General features: G+C 46.3%; 1 protein-coding gene across 7 annotated transcripts in view; it reads right to left on the bottom strand.

Moving 5' to 3' along the window:
• ATP11A (ATPase phospholipid transporting 11A) overlaps nucleotides 1-24,069 on the bottom strand; it is a 2,308,865-nt gene that overhangs the window by 934,971 nt on the left and 1,349,825 nt on the right. The gene's annotated exons all lie outside the window — the stretch shown is intronic.

The following is a 24,069-nucleotide window of genomic DNA, read 5'->3' as shown; positions in this document are numbered from 1 at the left end:
AGCCTGCAAGATGCGGCAAGTTCTGTATTACATATCCCAACAAAAATCACATCTACCCTATAATTATTCTCACTAACAAATGAGGAAAACATTATCAAAACAGTCTGGCTATTGGCACGAGAAACACAATCCTCGCTCGAATTCCACATCGGGTTATGACCTTTGTGTAGGACTTTAAAAAATGAAAACCGTAGTACATAAGGAACTTTCACAACAGTTTGTTCACGTACAATTTATTAGCATACGTAAAGCTCACATAAAACTTATTTTCTGTATCTTCGCTAAAACGGTGCCATCAGAGGAACAGAAATCAAATTCAAATAAAGCAAACTGGTTTGAAGACATTAGCGATTTCAAATAAATCACCAAAGAGGATCTAAAGCCAGATCGAAGAGAGCACCCATCATTAACTTTTAAAGGCCAATCCAATCTATGGGAATAACAAATTGATACGCTTGGAAACCAGGGGTTATTTGTAATCCTATGCAGCTGTGAGAAAAGCTCAAACAGGAAAAACGTTCCGTTTTTTTCTTAAGCTTTATAGACATACGGGGCATTATTGTGTGATAATGAACTTCTCCAAAGATATTACCCAAAGTGACGTTGAGCACTAGAAGTTAGGAAATGGTCATTACCCTAAGCAATCAACCCACCACTTGAGGTCTATAATGTTGTTAGAACATGCAATTGTGCAACTAAAAAGGGAAGTGTTTTGTTGCTTGGGAAACGAAGAGAAGACTGAAGTAACTTCTAATGTTAATTTAATGAATATGGAAAAGACAAAATAAAATGTACATAATTTTTGTTTCATTCGCGTTTGTTTGAGGAATTTAACTGTTCCTGCTATTCTCTGCCCGTGAAAATATTTGCTTCTATGCTGCTATTCAAGTCAGAACATTTGGAGTGAGATCTATGACCAAGCATGTAGCATGTTTTCCTCTCTTAGGACAACCAGAAAGTGTGGAATCTAAACTTAAATGTCAGTAGAAGCCAGCCTGCATTCTATGCTTCTCACAGCTTGGCACTTTCTACCCAATTACTGTTGAATGCAGGCTCTAAACACATGCAAAGTCTGCATTCCAAACTTCCTTTTCTGGGCATTGGTCAAGGAAATATGGCTAAGCTCTAATGGCATTAGAGTCATTAATTCCAAGTCATTTTGTCTGCTAGGTCTACTTTGCCTAGGTCTATAATGAAATCCACATGCAAGTAAGTTTTATAGACCCAGACCAAGGGCTGTACTTGGCGTTATGGGCCCTGAAGTTGGAGTAAGATCCTAGCACAGCAAGGACATTTAATAAAGTATGAGAAAACATACCGCCTGAAATGACTCGCTCGAGGGTGGCGTCTACAAGGCTATTCTAATAAAAAAAATATGACATAAAAGGTTCCGCATCATAGTGACTACTGTACTTATACATCACAGTTTCCTTTCTCTTATACCTATAGGCTTCACTCTGAGGCAGGACACAAATTTGGCAAGTAAAATGTCCTCCAAATTTAAATGAGTGGAAGGAGCCCGCGCATGTGCAGGTGTCATGGCACGGCATGCACGGACTCTAAATGGGACAGCTAGCTACATCTTATTAGGGTACAGCAGGGTGAGCGTATAGAGGAAAGGGCACTGTGGACAAGGAATACAGGGGGAAGAAGGATAGCTCAGGGGCAACTCGTTTGGCTTGAAAGCAAGACAACGCAGCGCAACAAGTTCGAATCCAGATCCCGCCCTTAGAAACCACTCGCTGGTATTAAGCACGTTATAAATGAACAAGTATAATTAATTATACGAATGACAGTAGCCACTATGGTGAGTAACTTATTTACGCCTAAGTCCTGTCCCCTTTTTCGCCATACTTCCGGGAGATTAGCAAACACCAGTCTGCAAGGGAGGAAGAAACCCACTTAAACAAAAAGGTTCTGTAGAATAGCTTCCACAAACCTAATGGCTGACCAATCACTAGTGTTCATACAATAATTCTTATAAAAAGCAAATCAATGACCATGTGGCTGCCATGGCGAGAACATCCCAAGGAACTCTTTGTTGGAAAGGGACTGCCACTGCCTTAGCTAACTGCATGAGCATGAATGCCCCTCAGAGGAGATTTGCCTTGGAGGGAGTACATTCTGAAATACCTGTGATAATTCCCTGTGCAATACACTACTTCCTATTTAGTTGTGTAAGACACCAAAACTCACCAATAGGTTGTTCCTTCTAAAATGCTTGGATCTGGCAGGATCAGGATAAAGCCTGAGCCCTTCTGAACACAGAGAGTGCAATATTTGAGCAGACTGATTGAGCATCTGGGAAGACTAGTAAGGAAATCTGATTGATACGAAGAGTAAACGCACTTGGGGAGACGTTTGGGGTGGGTGTGGAGCATGAAAAGTAGTGTAAGACTCTGAAGCCTTACACCGACAAGCCTTTTTTAGCCCTTCGAAATGGTGCTGTGACGCAACAGCGGACAAGGATTGACTTGAACGACCGACTCAACCAAATGTGAAATCAAAACAGTTTGGATCTCACCGACATGCCTTTTGCTGAAGTCACTGGGCCTCATTACGAGTTTGGCGTTAGCTGTGCCTGTTTTACAGGCATGGCTACCGCCAAACTCGCTACCGGCACCTCCACCCACGATTGGGCAATAACCGGCCCATTACGAGTTTAATGTGCCTTGTAATTGCCCATTCACGGGTGGCAATATTGCCGGGCTCCCGATCCCCAGTCTGCCCTATAGGGCAGAATGGGGGTGGGGAGCATGGTTGCACCGGCACTGTTGACAACTGTGCCGGTGCAATTACGAGTAATGATCGCGGGTGCCGCACAGCCCGCCAGGTCAGACGTGGTGGGCTGTCAGGCACCCGCGAGGAGAACTCGTAATTCGGTGGCACGGTATGAACAGTGCCGGTGGCTTAACGGCACCGTTCATACCGTGGCCGCCAACATTATAATGAGGCCCACTGTCATCAAGAAAGCCACTTTCCAAGTAACTAACCTGATGTGCCTGAGGTTGCACACCGCATGAAGTGCCTTAACCAGTGGGAAAAGACGAGCCAGTCCCTTGAAATTGTGCCTAACCACTGGATTAGGTGTAGAAAGACAATTCAGCAGAGTTATTGTACACGCTGATGTCCGTGACATAAAAGCAGACAAGAATCCACTTGACCGACTGACTCAGCCAAATGCAAAACAAAAAACAAAACCTGAAGCAATGAACATCCGAAGGGATTAGAGCCCTGCTCCAGTGACAAGTGGGAGAACCTTAATTTGTTCTTGTACTGGTAACAAGTGGAAGAATTTCTAGCTGCGTGAATAATCTTTAAATTAGAATTTGAGCAACCCATGTGACCTAGGGTTCACATCGTAGAATCCAGCTCACCAGGCTAAATGATTGAGGGGAGGAGTGAAGTCAGAAGCTGATGAAAGACTGCGAGAAATAAATCAGCATTCTAATGAGAGCATCTTTAGGTCTTAGACCAGTGGGGAGTGAATGGAATTGGAGAGGCATTAGGAGAAGAACTGCACTTGGCAACATTGGGAATGGGCAAGATCGAGGGAACGCATACATTGCACTGCAAGACCACGGAATGCTGAGAGCATCCATGAGGGATCCTAAGCCCAGGCTCCCACAAGAGGCAAATGTCTTGCATCTGACATTGGGCTTTGATGCAAACAGGTCCACTTCAGGAATATCCCATTGATGGACATATGTGCCAGAACAGATTGATTAAATTACCATTCATTGCTGGCCTACAACAGTCTGTTGAGCCGGTCTTCTACTATGTTGTTGAGACCAGGTAAATTAATCATTTTGAAAAAGACCCAATGCTGGAGAGATAATCCCCAATCATCCACTGTTAACCTGCAAAGCGGAGGAGAATTAGCTTTCCCTTCCATGCTATTGTAGAACTTACAAGTAGGCTTGCCCATATGAATCAACACCAACTTCCCTGCAATGAAGGATGCAAGGCCTTTAGAGCTTAAAAGCCCACCATAACCGAGAAGAGAAGAATCTGTTGTAATCACAATCTGAGTTTGATCTGAAAACGGCACACCAACCAAAGTGTTGTCCTCCCTGGACCACCAACCAGATCTTTATATAGGGAAGCTGGGGTCGAAATCCTGACTCAGTGAATCTCTCAACAGTTCCCACAAGCTTGTTGGGGGGTGGATGGGGGGAGCGAACCCTTTTAATTCCTAATCCTGAACCACCAGAACACAGGATGCCAGAAGCATGAGTAGCCTCTGGAACAACCATGCTGTGGCACTTCGTTCCTTAGTTCCTGGCCAAGAAAAAGAAAAGCCTTGCCTGAGGTCTCCCAATCAGTCGGTATTACCCACATTGACCTTTTACAATTGACCTTTTGCACAATTGACCTAATTATAGTGGTCCTAATTGACCTTCTGCACAATTGACCTTTATATTATTTTAGTTTTTATACATGTATTGTGTTGGTTTTGGATTATAAATAATATAAGGGGTTTGGGTGGGAGGTTGCAAGGGGTTTTGGCTTGGGTGGGGGCTTGGGAGGGGGGGCTCCCCCGCATATATGTCCTAATTGATCTTCTAAATTAGGTCAATTCTCCCGAGGTCAATTGTGAAAAGGTCACAGCTTTGGCTGAATACCAAATGAACCCTATGAACTGGACAGATTTCATGTGGGACAACTTTTTGTTGTTGACTGAAAGGCGCAGCCTGAAGTGCAGGGGTAAAAGTACATGAACAATGCAGGAGCCCCTTCAGTGGAAGGTTCCCTATGGAACCAATTGTCCAGGTACTGGTGAACTTGGATGCCTTTCATCTGAAGTTGAGTACCAACCACACTGGCATACATTTAGTGAACCCCCTCAAAGCCACAGTGAGGCAGAAGGGAAGATCTCTGCATTATTATAAGCCCAGCAGGGAAAGGCCATGACATTTCTGGTGTGGCATGTGGAGGCCAAATAGTAATATGCAGATACGTGTCTTTCAGGTCCACTGCACACAACCAATCTCATGGAGTTAGAAAGGCATGAATGCATGCTGGAATGGTCATATTGACCCCCAGGGTAGCTGTCAGTCTGCCTTGGTCTCCACTCAAGGAAGCATCTAAAACACAAAAATGTTGAACCTAAAGCCCTACTTATTTCCTGAGGTCGTGTGGAAGGGTTTTTGCATCACTTTAGTAAGCAGTGCTAGGAATTCATCTGTGATGGTATAATCCTTTATTTTTGGGCTTCTAATCAGCAGTACAATTTAAATGCTTAGTGCCCTCAAAGTTAAGTCCAACAGTTTATCTGAATCTCCTGAGGAAAATGTTGCCCACATGCAGAATGATGATCTAAGCACATGCCTCTAGTAGCAGTGTCTATATGTTGCACTGAAGCCTCCAAGAGTTCCTGTGTGATCAAGCTTGCGTCCGCTAAGCATGAGCAGAAATATATGTGGCAATCTGGAGGCAGGTCAACCTAAAACCTACACAACTCCAAAGACGCTGCTTCACTGCCACCACAATATCAGCATTGGCCTGTTGAATGTGAAGGGCTGACTTTGCATAGAGCTTCTTACCCAACTCATTCAGGAGTTTCTCCTCTTCACCGGGAGATGCTGCAGAATGCAAGAGGATGTAGACGCTAAGAGAAACTGGAGGTAGCCTTACAGAAAAGGAGGCTGTAGCAAAAGGTAATGGATGGGAGTAAAAGCAAATTGTGTCAGAGGGGAGCTAACAGAATCTAAGCTACAATTGTCTCTTCATAGGCTTAGGAGAATTAGGCTTCAGACAGACTTTAGCTGCATTGGCCAAAACCCTCAAAACCAGACAGGCCATCAGCCTCTGCTGGTGTTTCCACCAGAACAGGCAAAACCAAAATATCTGTTATCGCCCCATGCAATTATGTGAAAGTACGGCACCACCAATTTCCTAATATACAAGTCTCGAGTTTCTGCAGCAATATCAAAATGGCTGAGGAGCCTCACCTTTAAATCCGGGAGGGTCATACGTACAGTGGCGGACCTCTGCCATGTTCAGCGAGAAACCCACCCGATCAAAACACTCCACAAGTACTTGAATCTGAACCATTTTCTCCAATGCTAGCTCAGAATGAATAATGAGCGGGATGAAGCAGCGATGGGGTAAGATGATGACAAAGAAAAGGAGGGGGAGGCATGGTTTGAGGAGGAACCTCCTTAAATAGAGTCTTAAAATAAGAGGAATGGTGAATGAATGTTGTGCTGAAACCTCTCAAAATCTGTCCAAGCACGCCATCAGGGAGGAGTAAGAGTGGGCACAGAGACTTGGGTCCAAGAGGCGAATGAGGTAGGAATCTAGGAAGACTAGGGGATACTAAGAAGGCTAGCAATACTGAGTAGTCCATGGATTCAAAAACTTTAGTGGGCCAGCTGGAGACAGATTTGAGATCTACTGACATGTGGTACCTAAATGAGATCACTCAACCTTCAGCACCAAAGAGACTTTAGTGATCGTAAGATACATCTCATTGAATGACTACATCTCCAAAGCACATGAGCAATGCTCAGAACTCAGAGGTGAAGACCTTGTAGGGGCCGTATCTGTGATAGTCAAAAAGGTTTCCAAGCATGCCTCAGACTGACTCGCCATTTTTGTGGTCAGAGTCCTTTTGTAAATTCTTTAAGTTTAGTAAAATGTTTAGAAATACACAGAGGAAGGCTTATTTAAAGAAGGTGTGCTTGTTTTGATCTTATTCCCAGAGAAACACAGCACCACTGACTAGCATGCAAAAAGGAAATGAGAGGTCAAAGAGGATGGAGGATGAAGGGTGCTGGCAAGCAGTCATGGAGCCTATGAGGAGTGGTGTGTACAAAGAGGGCCACACCATGCAAAAAGTAGAAATATTGATGCCAAGGGAGAGTGTAAACTTTAGTGCATTGTAATGGTGGTGTGTAGGAGAGCTGCTGCTCGGGATATTCTCTGAACTATACCATCTCATATATCCTGCAGATAAGATTGTCCAATGGGATAGCCTAGAACATGCCGAGTTGTAATACAGATTACAGACTGAGCTAAGGAAACTGTCCCATTCACAACCTGTTCCCCAGATGTAGAGGGCAGAGGGTGAGAAGGAAGAGATAGATTGAGAAGACAAACTGGCCTGTCGTCTGTTCCAAAAGCAATACCGACTCTCCATACGCTCCAAGAAAAGGGCCCACATCCAGGTTTGCATCTCTGGTGCATCGAAAAACACGGCTGAACTCTTTAAAATCTGCAAAAAACTAGCCAACCCTTCCGCAGTCTCCAACACACCTCTTCCCTCCCAAGCCCTTTGCAAAGCACTGGCCACACACTTCACTGCAAAAACTCAGGACATCCTGAGCACCCTTGCTTCCCTTTCTCCCTCTCCTTCCCCCTGTCTCCAATGGCCTCCCATCCCCCTCTGCCATTATCTACTTCTATCCTATCTCACCTGATGAGGTCACCAGAGTTGTCCGCTCCATGAAGGTCTCCCCCAAACAGGCCTCCCCCTGTTCCTCCAGAACCATTAAGGACAATATTTGCACTATGGCCCCTGCACTTGCGGATTTCTGCCACCATTCTTTTTCCACTGAATCTTTCCCCTTTTCCCTCAAGCACTCTCTTGTGCGCCTCCTTCTGAAAAAACCTTCTGCAGACCTGTTTTGTCCAGCTAACTACCGTCCCATCTCTATCACCCTCTTCCTTGGGACACTCTTGGAGAAGCTGGTCTTCCCTCAACTGACCCAACACACTGAACTCGTTGGTTGCCTACACAAACATCAATTTGGATTTGCAGCATCCAGAGGCACGTAAACTGCTCTTCTCTTTATTCTCACTCTCCAGCTGTTCTCATTCTACTTGATCTCTCCTCTGCATTTGACACAGTCAACCCCTCCATCCTCAAAAAATCTGCATAATACCCCACGTATTTTGAGCAGGTACTGGACTGGCTGACCTCCTTCCTCAATAACTGTCCTTCCCCAGTTATTCTGGGCTTCTTCTCCTCGCCCAGGTGTATCTCCACCTGCGGCATGCCCCAGGGCTCCAACCTTTCACCCAGGCTCTTTAACATCTATCTTGCTCTGCTCGCACACCTAATTTCCACATTCTCCTCTAACTTCCAGTGTTAAGCAGATGACACACAACTCTTCTTTAAACTCGCCTCTGATCCTCTCCTTACTTTCCCCATCATTCCTGAATGCCTATCTGCCATCTAGTCCTAGTGTGCCTCCAATTATCTCTGCATCAATGACAGCAAGACTGAGATACTTCCCATTGGGACTCCTGCTCACTCTTTAATCCCCTCACTCTGACCACCCTCCATAAGCTCTCCCCCTTCTCCTTCATCTGAAGCAGTTAAATGTTTATGCACAAGAACTCTTAACGACTTCTTGGATATTCTCAATATGGGCCAAATCATCAAAATCTCATGAGTAAAAAAACTCAGTAATAAACCGTGACAGTACCTTGAAGGCAGTGTAGAAGCCCATCAATATATGAGTAGCGTACAGATGTCACCAGCCAAATCAACAGAACAGAGCATATATGTGGAGAAAAATAATGAGCCGATATTCCAATAGCCACAATTAGCCATTCCACGAAAAACTAGAAAAGATGAAGCCAATGAGTAGCCCAATCGTAAAGCTTTCCAAATCGCAAACTGTAACAGTGAGCCGAGGGGGATTGTTAAAGGGCTATCAATTAAACCAATGGCAAAAAAGACAACGGTAACCTCTCACCAATAACCCAGCTGGACCTGCAGAAGCAGCTAGCTTCTGGCCCAGCACCACTTGAGAGGTGATGACCGAGTTTCAGTTGTGGAGGCGCAGAGACATCACCATTCCAGATTGATAAGCTGCTAACTGGGTTTTGGCTCCCAATGGTTTGCCCACACACTGTACCACCTCCCGGTACAAAACGGTAACTGCAGCTCAAGTTCTGAGATACTTGCTAGTAATAGGAGGCAATTCTTGGGATCCAGAAGCTGCAGTGAGTAAAGTGGGAACAGCATAAAAAAAGTATAATATTCAACTAAGAACTAATTAAATATGCTGATCATTTGTGATCCCGACAGTCTGTCTGACAGGTTCCCGATTGCTTCAATAATCTCAGTACATTCATGACACTTTAAGGTGATGACCAAAGGTCATAGTGGTCTATCAACTTCTTCAAAAAAATGGTGTGCTCGCTTTGAAAAAGATATTTTCACTCAGGCGTTTGTAAATTCAATAAGTGCATATCACAGGTTAAACAACATCTCAAGCTCCCTTACCCTGTTGCCTCTTCTTTTTGTGTTAGTTTGGTTTTAATTTACATTTAGAAGCGTAATCAGTGCTTTCTATTCCTTTTTTCCCACACCCTCCCACTGCCTATCCCTTGGCACCCCCTTACACCTGCCCTCCCCACTGCCCAATGGCTGCCTCCAGGATCACAAGATGCAGAACACTACTTAAAACAGCCGGCAAAGGGCAAAAGCTATGCATGCCTCCTGTTTGTCTGGTGAACCAGCCCTACTCTGCAACACCCTCTACCAGCCCCATCCATTCACACACATCAAGCAAGGGCACAGCATCATGAACAATACTTTACCTATTTAAGAAACAGTTACTCACCATAGTAACTATTGTACTCTTAGTCAACAGTCCACTTTCCTTCATACTGATGGGACACCTAGTCCCACAGGGATAGGCCTGGAGCTTTTTTGCATCGCATAAAAAATTCCCCTTTAAATGAATGCATGCAGGGCGTGCCTGCCCATGCTGACTCCGCCCCTATACCTTGCTCACCAGTCCTTTAACCGCTCTTTGGTTACAGCCTAAACGATTTCATGGTGAGAGACATGGAGGAAAGGGGACTATGATCTAGGAGCACAGTAGTTACTATGGTGAGTAACTTTTACTCCTACGTCCCGTCCCCTTTATGCCATACTGATGGGAAATTTCATAGCATAACAAAAATAATGTTTGCAAAAGGCTGACGGTGTGGACCAAGTGGCGGCCTTGCTGATAATGTCCCAAGGGACATGAGTCTGAAATGCTGCAGCAATGGCTTTTGCCCTCACTGCGTGTTATGGAGAATCCTGCAGATCCTCCACTAAAACCCTGCCTAAAGTCTCCTCCCAGGTGGCCAAGAGAGGGCAGATGTTTACTGATCCCAATCCTAGGGGTGGTGTACTGCAGGAGGATCACCTGGGTGGGGTTATTTTGCAGGGTGAGACACAGTATGTCTCCTTGGAGAGGGATACTCTTTCCACAGGTTTAAAGGAGGAATTGGCTTGTTGTCATTTTGATATATCCCAGCCTCCTACTAAGGATGAAAGAGTAAACTCCATGACATAATACAACAAAGTGCCATATCTAAACAACAGGTCTTTTGTACACCTAAAATCATATATCCTCCCCAATGCAAAAGGTATGCCAAAAAGAATGACGGAAATGTAGCCTTTCCTGTCCCATCTTTCTCTAAAAAGGTTTAGACCTATAATCCCTCTTCTAACAACATCAGGGGAAGTAAACATATTGTTAGAAATAGTAAGGGAGTAGGAAAACGGAATTGCTTTAAAATGGACTCAGGGACTGTGATGAAGAAGAGGGCTAAAGAAGCATCTAGAGGTAAAGAACTGGCAGGCAAGCATAACAGCCTTTGGCACAGTCAGGCAATTAATACTAAGAGCCGCATCTGAAGCCAATTAACCCACCGGAGGGGCATTAAAGACCGCAGAAGGAAGGAGCAGTAGAAAAAAGCTGGAGCAGGAGCTGGAAGGTTGGCAGCAGTAGCCGAAGCAGCAGAGCACAAAGCTGGCAGTTTACTAGGAAGTATGACCAGAGTAGGGACGCTGGAGCAAAGGAAGAGCAGATTTCACTTACAGGCTCTGAGTTGGTCCTGTGCCCACAAACCCTATTTGGCTGTGGCTGCATTGGAAGAGACTGGGACAAGCAGGCAGATTTTTCAGGCATGCCGAATTGCTGTGAATGCAGAGCTGAAGTTGTGCATCCCCCCCGCCCCCCGAGGCCCATGTGCAGCAGCAAGCTGGAGAAAAGACTCCATTATCGAGGTTGGATCTGAGACACCCGTGCTGCAGAGGGGTGTGTGCCCCAAGGGAGCCTGTACCAGTAGTAGCAGAAGAAGGAAAGTCAGGAAGTGAAAGCAGCCAGCACCTTCTGTGATTTTGGAGCCGGTGAGTGAAGCTCTGTATTCCAAAGCACAAACTCGTTGCCGGTAACAGTAACAAGCTGAATTCACACTTGCATACAAGTTAAAACAAGTGAAGTTGTTCGCAGTCATGGGAATTGTAGCGCGCCCTTATTCAACAGCAGTTAAAGTGCTCGCGTAAGAAGAAAAGCTTTCTTTTCTCATTGTTGCATTATAATTATTACCGGAGAGGTTACGTGTCTCCTATTAAGAGGGAGACCGTTGTTGGTAATGGTTTAAGAAGTAATAGCTGATTTTCCCAAAGTGCTGCAAGAATATTTCACATCAATGAAAGGTTGCGTATAAGACAGTATGTTTCCTGATCCTTGTTAAAGCAGAACACTTCCCGAATAAAAGGGAACGCGAGTTTGTACGTTGGAGTTCATCATCAAAGATAGTGTGTATACCTAAATTTGTTTCTGAAGTTAAACCTAACTCTTGTAAGATTCAGGACAAGCACTTAATCGTTGTAGAAGTTGTTGAAGTTACGAGAAGAACAAGGATTACCCAAGGCAGTATATGAGCCTGTCTGTGAAACCAGCCCAATTAAAATCTGAACACCGTTTTCTTGAAGTTGTTGAAGCTGTTATAAACCCAGAGTCCTCTGATACAAGGGTGACAAGGTTATCCAAGGCTGGGAGAGTGGCACTACAGCTTTGGGGTAACTACTGGAAACAAGAAGGTGTACATAAAGCTTGGGCAGGGAGCTGGGTGCTTGTTAACTAATCAAGAATCTGTGAAGCTGAGACTGTTGAAGCGGAGAGAGAGAAGCGGTCTAGAAGCCAAGACAGATTTTTGTGGTAGCTGCAAGACAGATAAGAGAGGCAAAGAGGCTGTCCTTTCTTATAACCTAGGAAAGAAGAGTGCCTTAGCAACCTGTAGAGGTCAAAGAGTCTTGCCTAAGTTGCCTAATATACATTCTAAACATTAAGTTACAGCAGAAGCAGTAAAACTGTGCTCGTCTGTAACTGTCTGAACATTTTCATTTGAAAGTAGTTGAAGCAGTAGTAGACTGAGGCAAAGGAGCCTGCTTTCACAGTATAATTTGCAGGAGGGTGTTGCACAGGAAGAGCAACTCCCTTAGAAGAAGCATCCTGGCAAATTGTATTCAAGATGCTGCAAAGGTTACAAAAGAAGAGCTGTTAAAGCAGAAGTGGTACTTTTTTGTTTTGAACTGTATTCATTTTATCCTGGAAGGAGGTTTTCCAGGAATACCATTAGGGCTGTTTTCTTTGTGTAACTTGGAAAGGGGGTTGTTTTGTTGGAGTGAACACCATTCTTTGGAACTTTTTTCAAGAACTGATGTAAACAGTTTTTTCTTGGGAGAAATGGACTTCGACATTCATGAGAGGGGTGGGGGGGTAAGATTTACTCAGGTCAAGTAGGCATCCAAGACACTGGTTATTTGGTAAACATGTATTTATGCTTTGTTTTGATTGTTCTGTTGTTTAGAGTGAGGGCCACTTTTGAGTATGCTACGGGGTTTTCCCTTCGATCCTAGACTAGGTAGGGAATCCCCTGGTAGAGTAGGCTTAGTTAGGTTTTATTTGCATTTTATCTTTGAAATAAAATGTCAAATACTGATAAAACTACAAGCAGTTGTCTGCCTCGTATTAGTGACAACTCACAGTGTGCGTGCATGCCTTTAGTTGGAGTTGGCTTGGGAGATGAATAGCAGTAGTTAATGGCAGCTACAAGCAATCAGGCTATAATGGCCTTTGATGCTTGACTCCCTGGATTGTGTCCGCCAAGGAGACAGGGCCCCCGATGTCCAGATCTGCTTGGTCCAGTTAAGGTCAACTTTGAGGGCTCTACGGACATCTAATGTGCAGAGATTAGAGTGTGCAGAGGACTGAGGTTCTGGAAAGAACGCCGGAAGGACCACCAGTAGACCAACTTTGGTAGGAAAGCTGGGTGTGTGGGCAGCACAACCTTGTCCTGGTGAAAGAACATGCAAGGTTCTGATGCCAAGAATGCTTGGAATTCACACTCCTGTCAGAGTTAAGGGTGACCAACAGGGCTACCTTCCAAGAGATGAACTGGAGTTCTGTGGAATGCATCGGCAAAAGGGCTTGGCGGGTTAGTGCCGATAAGACCATATTTAGATCCCAAAACTGCAGCTGCAGGAGTCCCTCTAGATGTCATAATACAACAGGATTTGCCATGGAATAGGACTCGCCCACATTCCTCTAGGCTTCATTAGCTGCTTAATAAGTGTGACAGGAGTCAACAAAGGTGCCCAATTCGAGACGAAAGACAGAACGTAATTCAAGCCACTGGAGAGACGGTTCAGCTCTTTTTGAAAGGCCCAATGGCAGAACCTGGTCCATTTACTTTGGTATTGCGACCGTGTTCATGTTTTGTGCAGAGGCCTAAATGACCTAGAGTCAATTCCTCAGGAACCAAGCTGTTAAGTTGAGCAATTGAGGGCATGGATTAAGAACTCTGCCCTGTTGTTGGATCAGATTGTCACACCACCGTGGAAGAGGAATAGGGCACAGCCCATTCAGACTCACTAGTTCTGAGTACCAGAACATAGCCGGCAACTGCAGCCCCATCATTATAAGTGTGCAGCTTGCGGTTTACTTCAACTTGTCCAATACTCTGGATCAGTGGGATTGGCGGGAAGGCATACAGGAACTTCCCCATCCAGAGAATGTTTAGCCCATCCCCTCAGAGGTCTGCACCTATGCCGCCCGGGAGGAGTAGCGAAGACACTTTTTGTTCTGATGAGTTGCGAACAGATCTGTTTTGGGAAGAGCTCACTCCGGGAAGAAGAGATGCATAGCCAAAGGATTGATCTCCCACTTGTGATTGGCCCGGTGTAGCCTGCTGAGGAGATCTGCCTGTTCAGAACCCCGGCCAGATGGACTGCCTTGAGCAGTATATTGTCGGTCAGAGCCTATTCAAAGAATAATAAAGCCAGATGACAGAGAAGACAATCTTGTTCCCCAATGTTTGTTTACATAAGACATCGTTGTCACAGATTTCATGCAGACATTTGGCAGAAAAGCTTGCACGGCATAAAAGATGGCGCGAAGTTTCTATATATTTATGAGGCATCTTTTCCTGGTCTGACCACAGTCCATGGGCCTTTAGGCTCCCCAAGGTGGCTTCCCACCAGAGATGAATCGGTTAGAACAGCATCGCTCGTAGGCTCCTTGAAGGGGACACCCTATAACACGTTTGTTTGGTATGCCCACCACTGTAGGTCCTGATCAAGAGATAGAGGGATCGCAATGCGATGTGACTGTTTGTCTGTGGCTTGTGACAATGAGCTACTGAGATCGAGTTGCAGGTGCCTCATCTTCAATCTGACATGGGGAAATGCAGAGGAAGCACACAGTCATAAGGCCCAATAACCTCTGGTACCACCATGCCGTAGTATTATCTTTGAAAAGAAACCATGCCACTGTCAGACGAATATGCATAATTCGCTGGATGGTACAAGTTACTTACCTGTAACTCTTGTTTTCCAGCATGGGTCTTAGATGGATTCACATGTTATGAATATTCCCCTGTTGCCAGGCTGGGAATCCTCAGTAATATAAAAGAGTATAGCTTTAAGCTAAAAACTGCTTGTTGCCTCCATACTCTATTGCTGTCGCCAGTTGACATTGGCCTTCTCTAGCTCCCCCCGTGGTGGCCATCTTCAGATTAGGTCACGTAAAGTGGCAGCAGGAACCAAGAAAAGCCATAGAGGTGAAGGGAGGGTTTGCATGTGAATCCATCTAAGATCCATGCTGGAGAACAAGAGTTACAGGTAAGTAACTTGTACCTTCTCCAGCATGGGGTCTTACATGGATTAACATTCTATGAATACGATTACATAGCAGTACTCTTACACAAACGTGGGAGGTGGGAATGCTCCACAGAAGCAATACACTTTAGACCCCTGAAAAATTACTCTCCTTATGCAAACAGGTTGCAAAGCCCTGCTGGGCCAACACACGACTCCTCCCAGGAATCCCAGTTGACATAGTAGAATCTCGTGAAGCTGTGGATAGACCTCCACGTAGCAGCCCTGCAGATATCCAGAAGGGCAACACCAGAGAGGAACGCTGTAGTCAAAGCGATGGCTCTGGTGGAATGGGTTCTCTGCCAGCCTGGCACTCTAATTAGGACACCCGAAAACCAAGACAGACACAAAGGCGCACTCTAATTAGGACACCCGAAAACCAAGACAGACACAGAGGCGCATCATGATGCATAATTTTTCTTGCACTCACAATGTGCTATCCACACCATCCTTTGACTCTATACCTGCAGCAGTATGATCATGAACCACGTGATTACACGTAACACCCTTTCGAGGCGAGTCGGATCGCACAATATCTACACTGCAAGTAAAAGCAGCCACACGCACAATCATTTCCAGATTCTAATATTACCTCTGAATTGCCTCCTCTCTACGTTTTCGGATGCTTGAGGAATTCAACTCAGAATACTTTGTATAGCAAGAACACAGAGGCAAAAATGGCATCATCCTCTTCCGCATTGCAAACAGCACAGCCAATCAGGACACTGAACTCTTCAGCATCCTGATTGGCTCTCAGTCGAGTCGGATCGCGCGACATCTATACTGCAAGACAAAGCAGCCGCGCGCACAATTATTCCCAGTTCCAACATTACCTCCGGACTGCCTCCTTCATAACAGTTACGGACGTTCAAGTAATCATACTCGGAACACTTCGGAAAGCACGGAGACTCAGACCACAACGGCAGTGTCCACTTCCACATTGTAAACAACACAGCCAATCAGGACTCAGAAACCCTTCATCATCCTGATTGGCGGAGAGACACATACACCCCATTCCACCTCCAGCCCTCGCTCCTATTCATTACAGCAGCGGCAAGCAAGCTCTGCAGACGCTGAACGCCTTACATTCGGGAGCAGGCAGATACCACAGATTAGATTCTGCACACGGTGAAGATTTATCTCAGGTAAAGGTCAATATAAGTACACACACGACCTCTCTGGAGGAGAGCTTTCGTTACGTTCGTTAAGACGTTTATTCTGCACAAGAGAATGACTCACCTGTGAGCCAAACCTCACAGAGACATACAAACTGTTAGCTTTGTTAGTATATTTAGCATTTCTCATTTTTGGCTTTTCCCGCTATAGAAACGCATGACGAAGGACTCACGGAAATTTACCAATTGAGCCCTCCCAGCTTTGGTTTTTCATCACAGAAGAACGCAGGGATTGACAAACCAAGCGCTGCACCCAGGTAACACATTCACTTATTTTTTATTTATTTTTTTACAGATAACACCCTACGTATATCTGTAATAGCCACATTGGCCTGCAGCTCCTAGCCTTATTTGTCAGAAATATTTTTCCAGACAATCACCACTAGGCAATGGCACTCTCCGTGTCTCATAACCTCATCCCTCGCACATCCCCACCCTTACTAGCATCTATCTCTGTCACTTTTCTATACCAACAGAATTTCACCATTAACCTGTGGAGAGTGATCAGAACACTTCAGACCAGGGTGGTCGACATTGTTTCTTCCTCCCTACCTTCAAGCACAGCAACCAATCCTGTACCCTGCTACGCCCAGACCGGAGAGCCTGCACGTTCAAGAGTGTGCCCACAAGGTTCCTGTGGTGAGATATTTATTCCATACGCCCACCACAGCCAATTAGAGATAGGAGCTTATATGTAGTTCACTCCATCTCCTATATCAGGTCTCTCCCCTTTCACTTTTTAGTATTTATCAATAAGCAATTATTTCCATTCAGGCTCTGATTTATTCATCCCTTTTTTACTAATCTACCCTGAAAAGTCCAGCAGGGAAATACCACTGCACCAAGAGAATAATTGACCCACGCTTTTCTCTTGGTTTCTCCACTACAGGGGTCATTCAGTCGCCCTGAAGAACGTGGCTTCCACGTCCCTCTAATTTGGTTACAAGATGGACGCCATGGCCACCGAAACGTCATTTTTCAAGCAAGGGGGACTTATGAACCAATTTATCATGGTTTAGTGAGACAATACTGTAAGTTGATTGTTACACTTTGATGTAGAACCCCCACCAATATACCCCCTGCGACGTTGGCACAGAACTAGTTGGGAGCACATTGTCCCAATAGAACTTACCAGAACAGACATCCGCACATTCGGATTCAGATAGAACCTACTCAATTAGATAGTTCTAAGATTACTGGAACGACCCAGGAATTCTTTTTCACAAACACATTTCTAAAGAATACAAGTTGTTGATTAACATAGATCTGTGCTACATTCCTTGCACATTCCAAACACTTTTTTGCTTGCTTCTTGCTCTTTCTTTCTTGTTATATGTTACATTTTAGAATCTCTTTCTACAACACTGTTTATGTTGTATTTTTTTGGAAACATTATTATTTGTTTTTGTTTGTAATCAATGAAAAAATGTTTTGTACATATTAATTGTGTGTTTTCAATACAAGTCATTTAATTTCACAGCCCCTGGTGTGCATGTGGGTTTTTCCTTCTGGACATTTTCTTTGGGTTAATCTTCCCAAGTTATATTCTATTAGTAAATACAGTAAAGGTTCCTTGATATTACAAATTGGGTCATGCTTTATTCAATGACAATCAAGGTGAACCTTCTTCAGTAGCAGTTCTACTTCCTTTGTATCAGTTTATTTTGTGCCCGAGTCTGCTATTCTCACCACGGGTACACCGAATGTTTGGGTGCGGCCTGGCAATGGCCTGTTGGCCAATAGATGGCAAAGCATGATACAGCTCGAGAGCCACCTCACAATGGGAGCCTTGGAGAGGGCTTTCCCATGCCCCATAAGTCCAAAGTTGATCAAAAGTTGGGAGGTCTTACGAAAATCTTTAGTGCATGCCACATAGAATTTCAAGGCACACGACACGTCCAGCGAATATGCAAGGGCCTTTCAGCAGGTGTAAAAGGGTTTGCAAAGAAAAATTGTAAGACCAAAGGTTTATTTAAACAAACGGCAGATGTAACCTTTAGCATAAAGGACGGATGAGTTTGTAGAACCACCTTGGATTGGTGGAAAGACAAATATAGAGGCTTAGATAATAGAGCCTGCACTTCTCCTACATGCCTGGCTGAGGTGATCGCCACCAGAAAAGTGATCTTCCACGAGAGGAACTTCAAAGATGTCCGATGGATAGACTCAAACAGAGTATCCATCAGTTTGGACAGGACCGCATTCAACTCTCATGCTTGGTTAGGTGCCTTCACCGGAGGGATTGTCCTGAACAGTCCCTTGAGGAACTCCTTCACGAGCCTGAAAGACCACAGGGAGAGCTTGCCAGGAGCCAGGGTATATCGGGATATTGCGGCTAAGTGCTCTTTGATGGACGCATGGGCAAGGCCAGCGATAGGTAGCGGGAGCAGGTAGGCAGGAGTTGCAGCGCTGTGGAGAGATCTTCTGTGACTGGCACCACACCGTAAAGCGATTCCATTTGTGCTTGTTGTGTGCAAGTGTAGACTGAGCTCGGCCTTCACTAGAATCATCTTGCATTCCAATGCCAAATTCTAAGGCTGCAGGAGCCAGGCCGACCGGTTCAGGGACGCTGTGTCGTAGTACAGGATTGCCCCTCCTTCTCTGGATAGCAGGTCTAGAAGAGGAGGCAGATTGATGGGCGGAACCAAAGACAGGTGAAGAGGGTCAGGGTACCAGATCTATCTGGGGATGCCGGTGCAACGAGGAGCATCTTCCAGCAGGATAATTTGAGTGTGTTGATCACACGTAAAAGCAGCGGAATTGGTGGGAATGCGTAAAGAAATAGGCCATCCCAGCAGAACGAGAAGGCGTCCCCCGACTCCTTGCCGAAGGATACCTGCTGGCAAACCTCTGGCACTTGTTATTTGCTGGTGTCGCAAAACAGGTTGATCTGAGGATGGCCCCACTTGCTGAAGATCTGAGAGGCTGGAGCTACCACTCATGGCAGGACTGCAGCTCTCTGCTGAGAGAGTCTGTGGTGGTGTTTTGAACACCTGCCAGGTGGAACAGGACTAAAAACATCCGATGAGCAATGGCCCAGCGCCTTAGGTTCTGTGCTTCCAGAGAGAACAGGTGACCTCATCCCGCCCTGCTTCATGTTGTCCATGAGGACCCTCACCACCTTTCCCAAGAGCAGAGGCTTGTAAGACTTGGGAGCCCAGAAAACTCCCTGCAGTTCAAGGAAGTTGATATGCAACGCCTTCTCCTCTGGAAGTCACAGGCCTCTGGCATATAGGTGGCCCGTGCGAGTGCCCCAACCTTCCATTGAGGCGTTGGTAGTGACCATCTCCTGATGCGCAGGGATCCTGAAAAGAGTTCCCTGTGAGATGTGAGGGCGGATGGACCACCAGTGCAGAGTTTGGCGGAAAGCTTGATTGAGGGCTATCCTTTCGTTCCATGAGCCGGAGATCTGCAACCACCTGTCATCGAAGAACTCCTGAAGCGGTCTCATTCACAATCTGCAATGAGGTACAAGATGGATGGACGAGAACATCATCCAACAGGGATTTGATGGACTGGACTGTTGCAACGGCACTTGAGACGGCACCATGCAGGATTTGGGATAGTTTATAGAGAATCCCAGAGGTTAGAGTCTTGACCGTCTCCCCTGTATGTCGCCCTACCAGGGAGTGAGAACGGGACCAGACCAGCCTATCGTCCAGGTAAGCATAGACATACACCCTGCCACTGGGGTCAAGCATTTGGTGAACACCCTCAGGGCTGATTTGAGGCCCAGGGGCAGCACCTTGAATTCATAGTGTCTTCCTTGGACGAACCTCAGGAATTTCTGATGTTTTGGGTGAATGGGGATGTAGAAATTGAGTCTTCCAGATGTAGTGTCAATAGGAAATCTCACTCTTCCAGCTGGCTGAGCACATGCTGTAATGTGACCATCCTGAATTATTGGGATTTCAGGAATTTGTTGAAGCGTCATTTGTCTTGGATGGGTCTCCATCTGCCTGACTTACTGCGAACCAGAAAGTATCTGGAGTATACTACGGAGCCCCGGAGGTGCAGAGGGACAGGCTCTATGGCCCCTTTTTTGCAGCATACCCTGAACTTCTTTGAGGAGTTGGGTTCTGTGCTGCTTGACTTTTCACTGGAGAAATGCAAGGGAATTTGTCCTGAAATTCAAGGGCGTGACCATGCTCGATGAGGCTGAGCACCCATTTGTCCATGGAGATGTTGTGCCACCTGTCAAACTGTGATCGCCGGCCTCCCAATGGGGTGCTGAAGAGGGGGCTCGGGACTTGGGCTGGGTCAGGCTTCCTTTCGCGTCTGTGTCCTGGCAGCTTGGTGGACAATGACACTGGGTGCCTCCTGTGTAGGCCTCGGAATGGCCTCTATATGCTTCCTGCATAGTGGAGGGAGAGGGCTGATGGTATGATGGGCTGATAACCTTTCATCTTCCAGAGATCTTCCCCATTGGGAAGCGAAAGGCCTGCTTCCTCGGTTGAAGTGAGCCCATAGAGCGTACAGTCTCTGTCTGTTTTAATAGCTAGGAAAGATTTGTCCACTGCCTTACCAAAAAGATCACAGTCGAAAGACATGTCGACAACACTGGATTGCACATTTTCCCTGAAGTTACTGGCCTTGAGTCAACCTTGGCAGCATAGAGCGACACCATTGCCCATTAGTGTGAAGAGCAGTGTCCAGGGTAACAGTTCTCGCATGACCTGATGCCATTGCACCCCCATGAAAAATGGCCATGGCCTCCACTTTCTAGTTGGCTGGCAGGAAATCGAGAATGGGGCCCGTCTTGTACCATAGCTCCCTGTTGTAACGTACAAGGATAGCTAGAGCATTGGCGGCCTTGACTGTAGATGCCACAGTGGTAGGGATGCATAGCCACATCCAGCTTCTGGCACTCCTGGTTAGACGGACTGAGCAAGAGGATGAAGGGTCTGAAGACCTCTTCTTCGCAGCAGCTGAGACTACAGAGTCCGGTGCGGAGTGGACTCAGAGGCATTTAGTGGCAGTGTCCGTGACCCTATACTTCTTTTCCAGCTTCTGTTTTTTAGAAGGAGCAGAGTAAAGATTCCTCATTACCACTAATCCGTCTTCCCAGACGTTGTCCAGTAGCGGAACCGAGGCCACAGTCTTCATGGAGGATTCAAAAGGCTGGAACAGGAAACCCTCCTTTTTCTCTCCCGGGACCAAGTTGACTAGCTTAGCAGCCTGGGACATCATTGCCTGGAAACATGCAACCTCATCTGGAGGGGAGTCTCTAGATACCCAATCTACGTCTGGCGGCTCACAGTCTATTTGGATGTAGTCCTAAAAAAACTCATCCGTTCCGAGGGCCATCTGCATCCAGGTTGGTATCTGTGTTAGTGTCAGTTCCATTCAGGTCTGGCTCCACCACAATAGGAGGCAACGGGGACAGGCGGCTGCTGCAGGACCGCAGGCACTGGGAGCGGTGGTGGCCTTGGTGGACTGGCCAAAGGAGACGGGCTGGGAACGACTAGAACACCAGGAGACACAGGCGGTAGGCGTTGCTCAATTTCCATGATCAAAGTGTGGAGAGTCATCAAAATGTTCATGGAGACATCCCTTGGAGCTGGAGGTGTCAGAATTGGAACATGAGGCCAGGAACTTGTAAGGCAAGCTGGCTGACATGGCTGCAGAGCTGGATGTGGTCACCATGGTCATCCTCTGGGTCTGGGCAGATGTGCTCAGTAAATTCCTCCTCTTCCTCTGAAAGGGTGGAAGGGAGTCTGGGTTGATGCCCTGGGAGGCTTCACAGGGTATGTAGCCTGCAGCTTATGAGCCTTGGTGCGCTTGGTGCGCTTCAGCAGAAAATACTACTGTTGGCAACTCTCTGTGCATGCAGGAACCTCTTGGAAATGTGGCTATCAAAAGTGCACGTGGAGAAGGCATTGCCTTCGGCACAGACACAGCCAGGGCTGACGGAGGCCTTGAAGGTAGTAGCCACCGTTACCATAGAGACAGTAATCTTAATCAATGAGTCTGTTGATGGGACAAAAAGCGGCACTGCCAGCCTGGCAGACGATGTTGTCAAGTGTTTTTGCCGACGAGGTCTTAGCCGATGGTCTTGGGGTCGTGGACGAGGATTTCAATGACAACGAAGAGTGGTGCTTCGTCTGCGGGGTCCGAGTGGTCGAGGTTGAAGGGGTGGATGATCCCCCGGCTCTCCAAAGACTCGGTCATCTTCATGATCGTCCAAACGGCGCTTCCTCAAGCCACGTCTCCAACCTCCAATGGCGATCCTTCCTCGTCTTTGAGGAGAAGGACTGGCAGATGGGACATGCTTCTATAACGTGGTCCGGGTGCAGACAATAGATGCACTTCTCATGACATTCTTCCATGTAGAGGTTTTTTTGACCACATCTCAAGCAAGCCTTGAAGAGGCACTTCCGGGCCTCTGGCATGACACGTGCAGTAGACAGAAAATGCAGCTTGCGGCCTCACACAACTGGAGATCCGACGGAAGGTGGACTCTCTAACAGCAATGGGTACCCGGTGCGGACAATTCACTACGGTGATGCTTGAAGAAAGAAAAAGCGATCTTTAAGCAAAAACAGGTAAAATATCTCAGCAAAGCGGAGGAGCGAAACTCGAGGACTCAACACAAAAAACATGTGGTAAAAATCTGAGATGGCCACCAGGGATGGAGCTGGTGAAGGCCAATGTCATTGCTGGGGCAGGATGACGCAAAGTAACAGCAGTAGGCTATGCAGGCGACAAAAAGTTTTTAGCTTAAAGCTGTACTGCTTTATATTACCAAGGATCCCCAGCATGACGACTGTGGAATATACATACCATGTGAATCCATGTAAAACCCCAGGCTGGAGAAAGATGGGACATTTTTTTCCCAGCTTCAAATCCCACAAACTCCAGAAAGGTAAGTTACTGAGCTGGTGTCAGGGAAGATTTGCTGAAGTTGACCGAGAACCCTTGATAGAACAGGGAAGACACCAGAAAGTTGGTCTCATCCAACGCCTCTCGATCAGAAGATGCTCGGACAAGCTAGTCGTCCATGCAGGGGTATATGTGGATCCACCAAAGTCGTAACAAACTGGCCACAGTGCTCATAAGTTTGGTAAACACTCTTGGTGCTACACAGATATCAAAGTACAGGGCCCGTTATTGGTAGTGGTGCCTGCCAATTGAAAATCTGAGGAACCGCCAATGTGTAGGCCATATTGGAACATTCAGGTGAGCGTTCTTTAATTCCACAGCGCAAAACCAATCGTTGCTTTGTACGGAGCTCAGGATTTGTGCTGGCGTAATCATGTTGAATCTCTCATTGGGTAGATGGAGGTTGAAAAGAAATCCAGGATCTCCCCCAGGTCAGCCTGGTTGGGGATCGAGAAGTTTCTAGAATAGAACCCTAGACCTCTCGGGTCCAATAGCTTGCAAGGAGTGCAGCTTTCAGACCTCCAAAAGGAGGGCTGACCCCATTTGGATCAATGGAGTCGAGACAGTTGGAAGAGGAGGAAGACTGATGCAGACCCTTGGGACACTAGTGAAATAATCCAGGGATCCTGATATATTTGGCACCAGCTGCAACAATTGCCTGCACTAACAGGCATGCTGTTGACCCAATCCTGAAAGTCATTGCTTCTTTGGGTTGGTGAGAGCAGTTCCAGTGAGACTAGCGATAAATCCTTAGGAGGAGGGTCTTGCCAGCGTTCTTCTCTGACCGCATGAAGAGCCGTCTCTGTTCCTCTGCTTCCTATAATGGTAGCCCCGAAATACACCTAAGAACTTTTGCCTGGAGTCTTTGGTGAAGGAGGAATGCTGAAAGGGCTGCTGGCAAGTCTTAGTGAGAACCGCCTGAGGTTTGACTGTCTGGGTAGAGGACTTGCATTTGTGGAGTTCTTCATCTGTAGAGGTATAGAACAGGTACTGTCCGTCAAAGGGGAGGTTGGTTACACAATCTTGCACCTCTTGCAAGAACTTGGTGGCATG

This window comes from Ambystoma mexicanum, chromosome 7p, assembly GCF_040938575.1.
Source record: "Ambystoma mexicanum isolate Mex_15411 chromosome 7p, UKY_AmexF1_1, whole genome shotgun sequence".
Classification (NCBI taxonomy): domain Eukaryota; kingdom Metazoa; phylum Chordata; class Amphibia; order Caudata; family Ambystomatidae; genus Ambystoma; species Ambystoma mexicanum.
The sequence above is the reverse complement of the archived record's forward strand: the minus strand, read 5'-3'. Positions and strand labels throughout refer to the sequence as shown.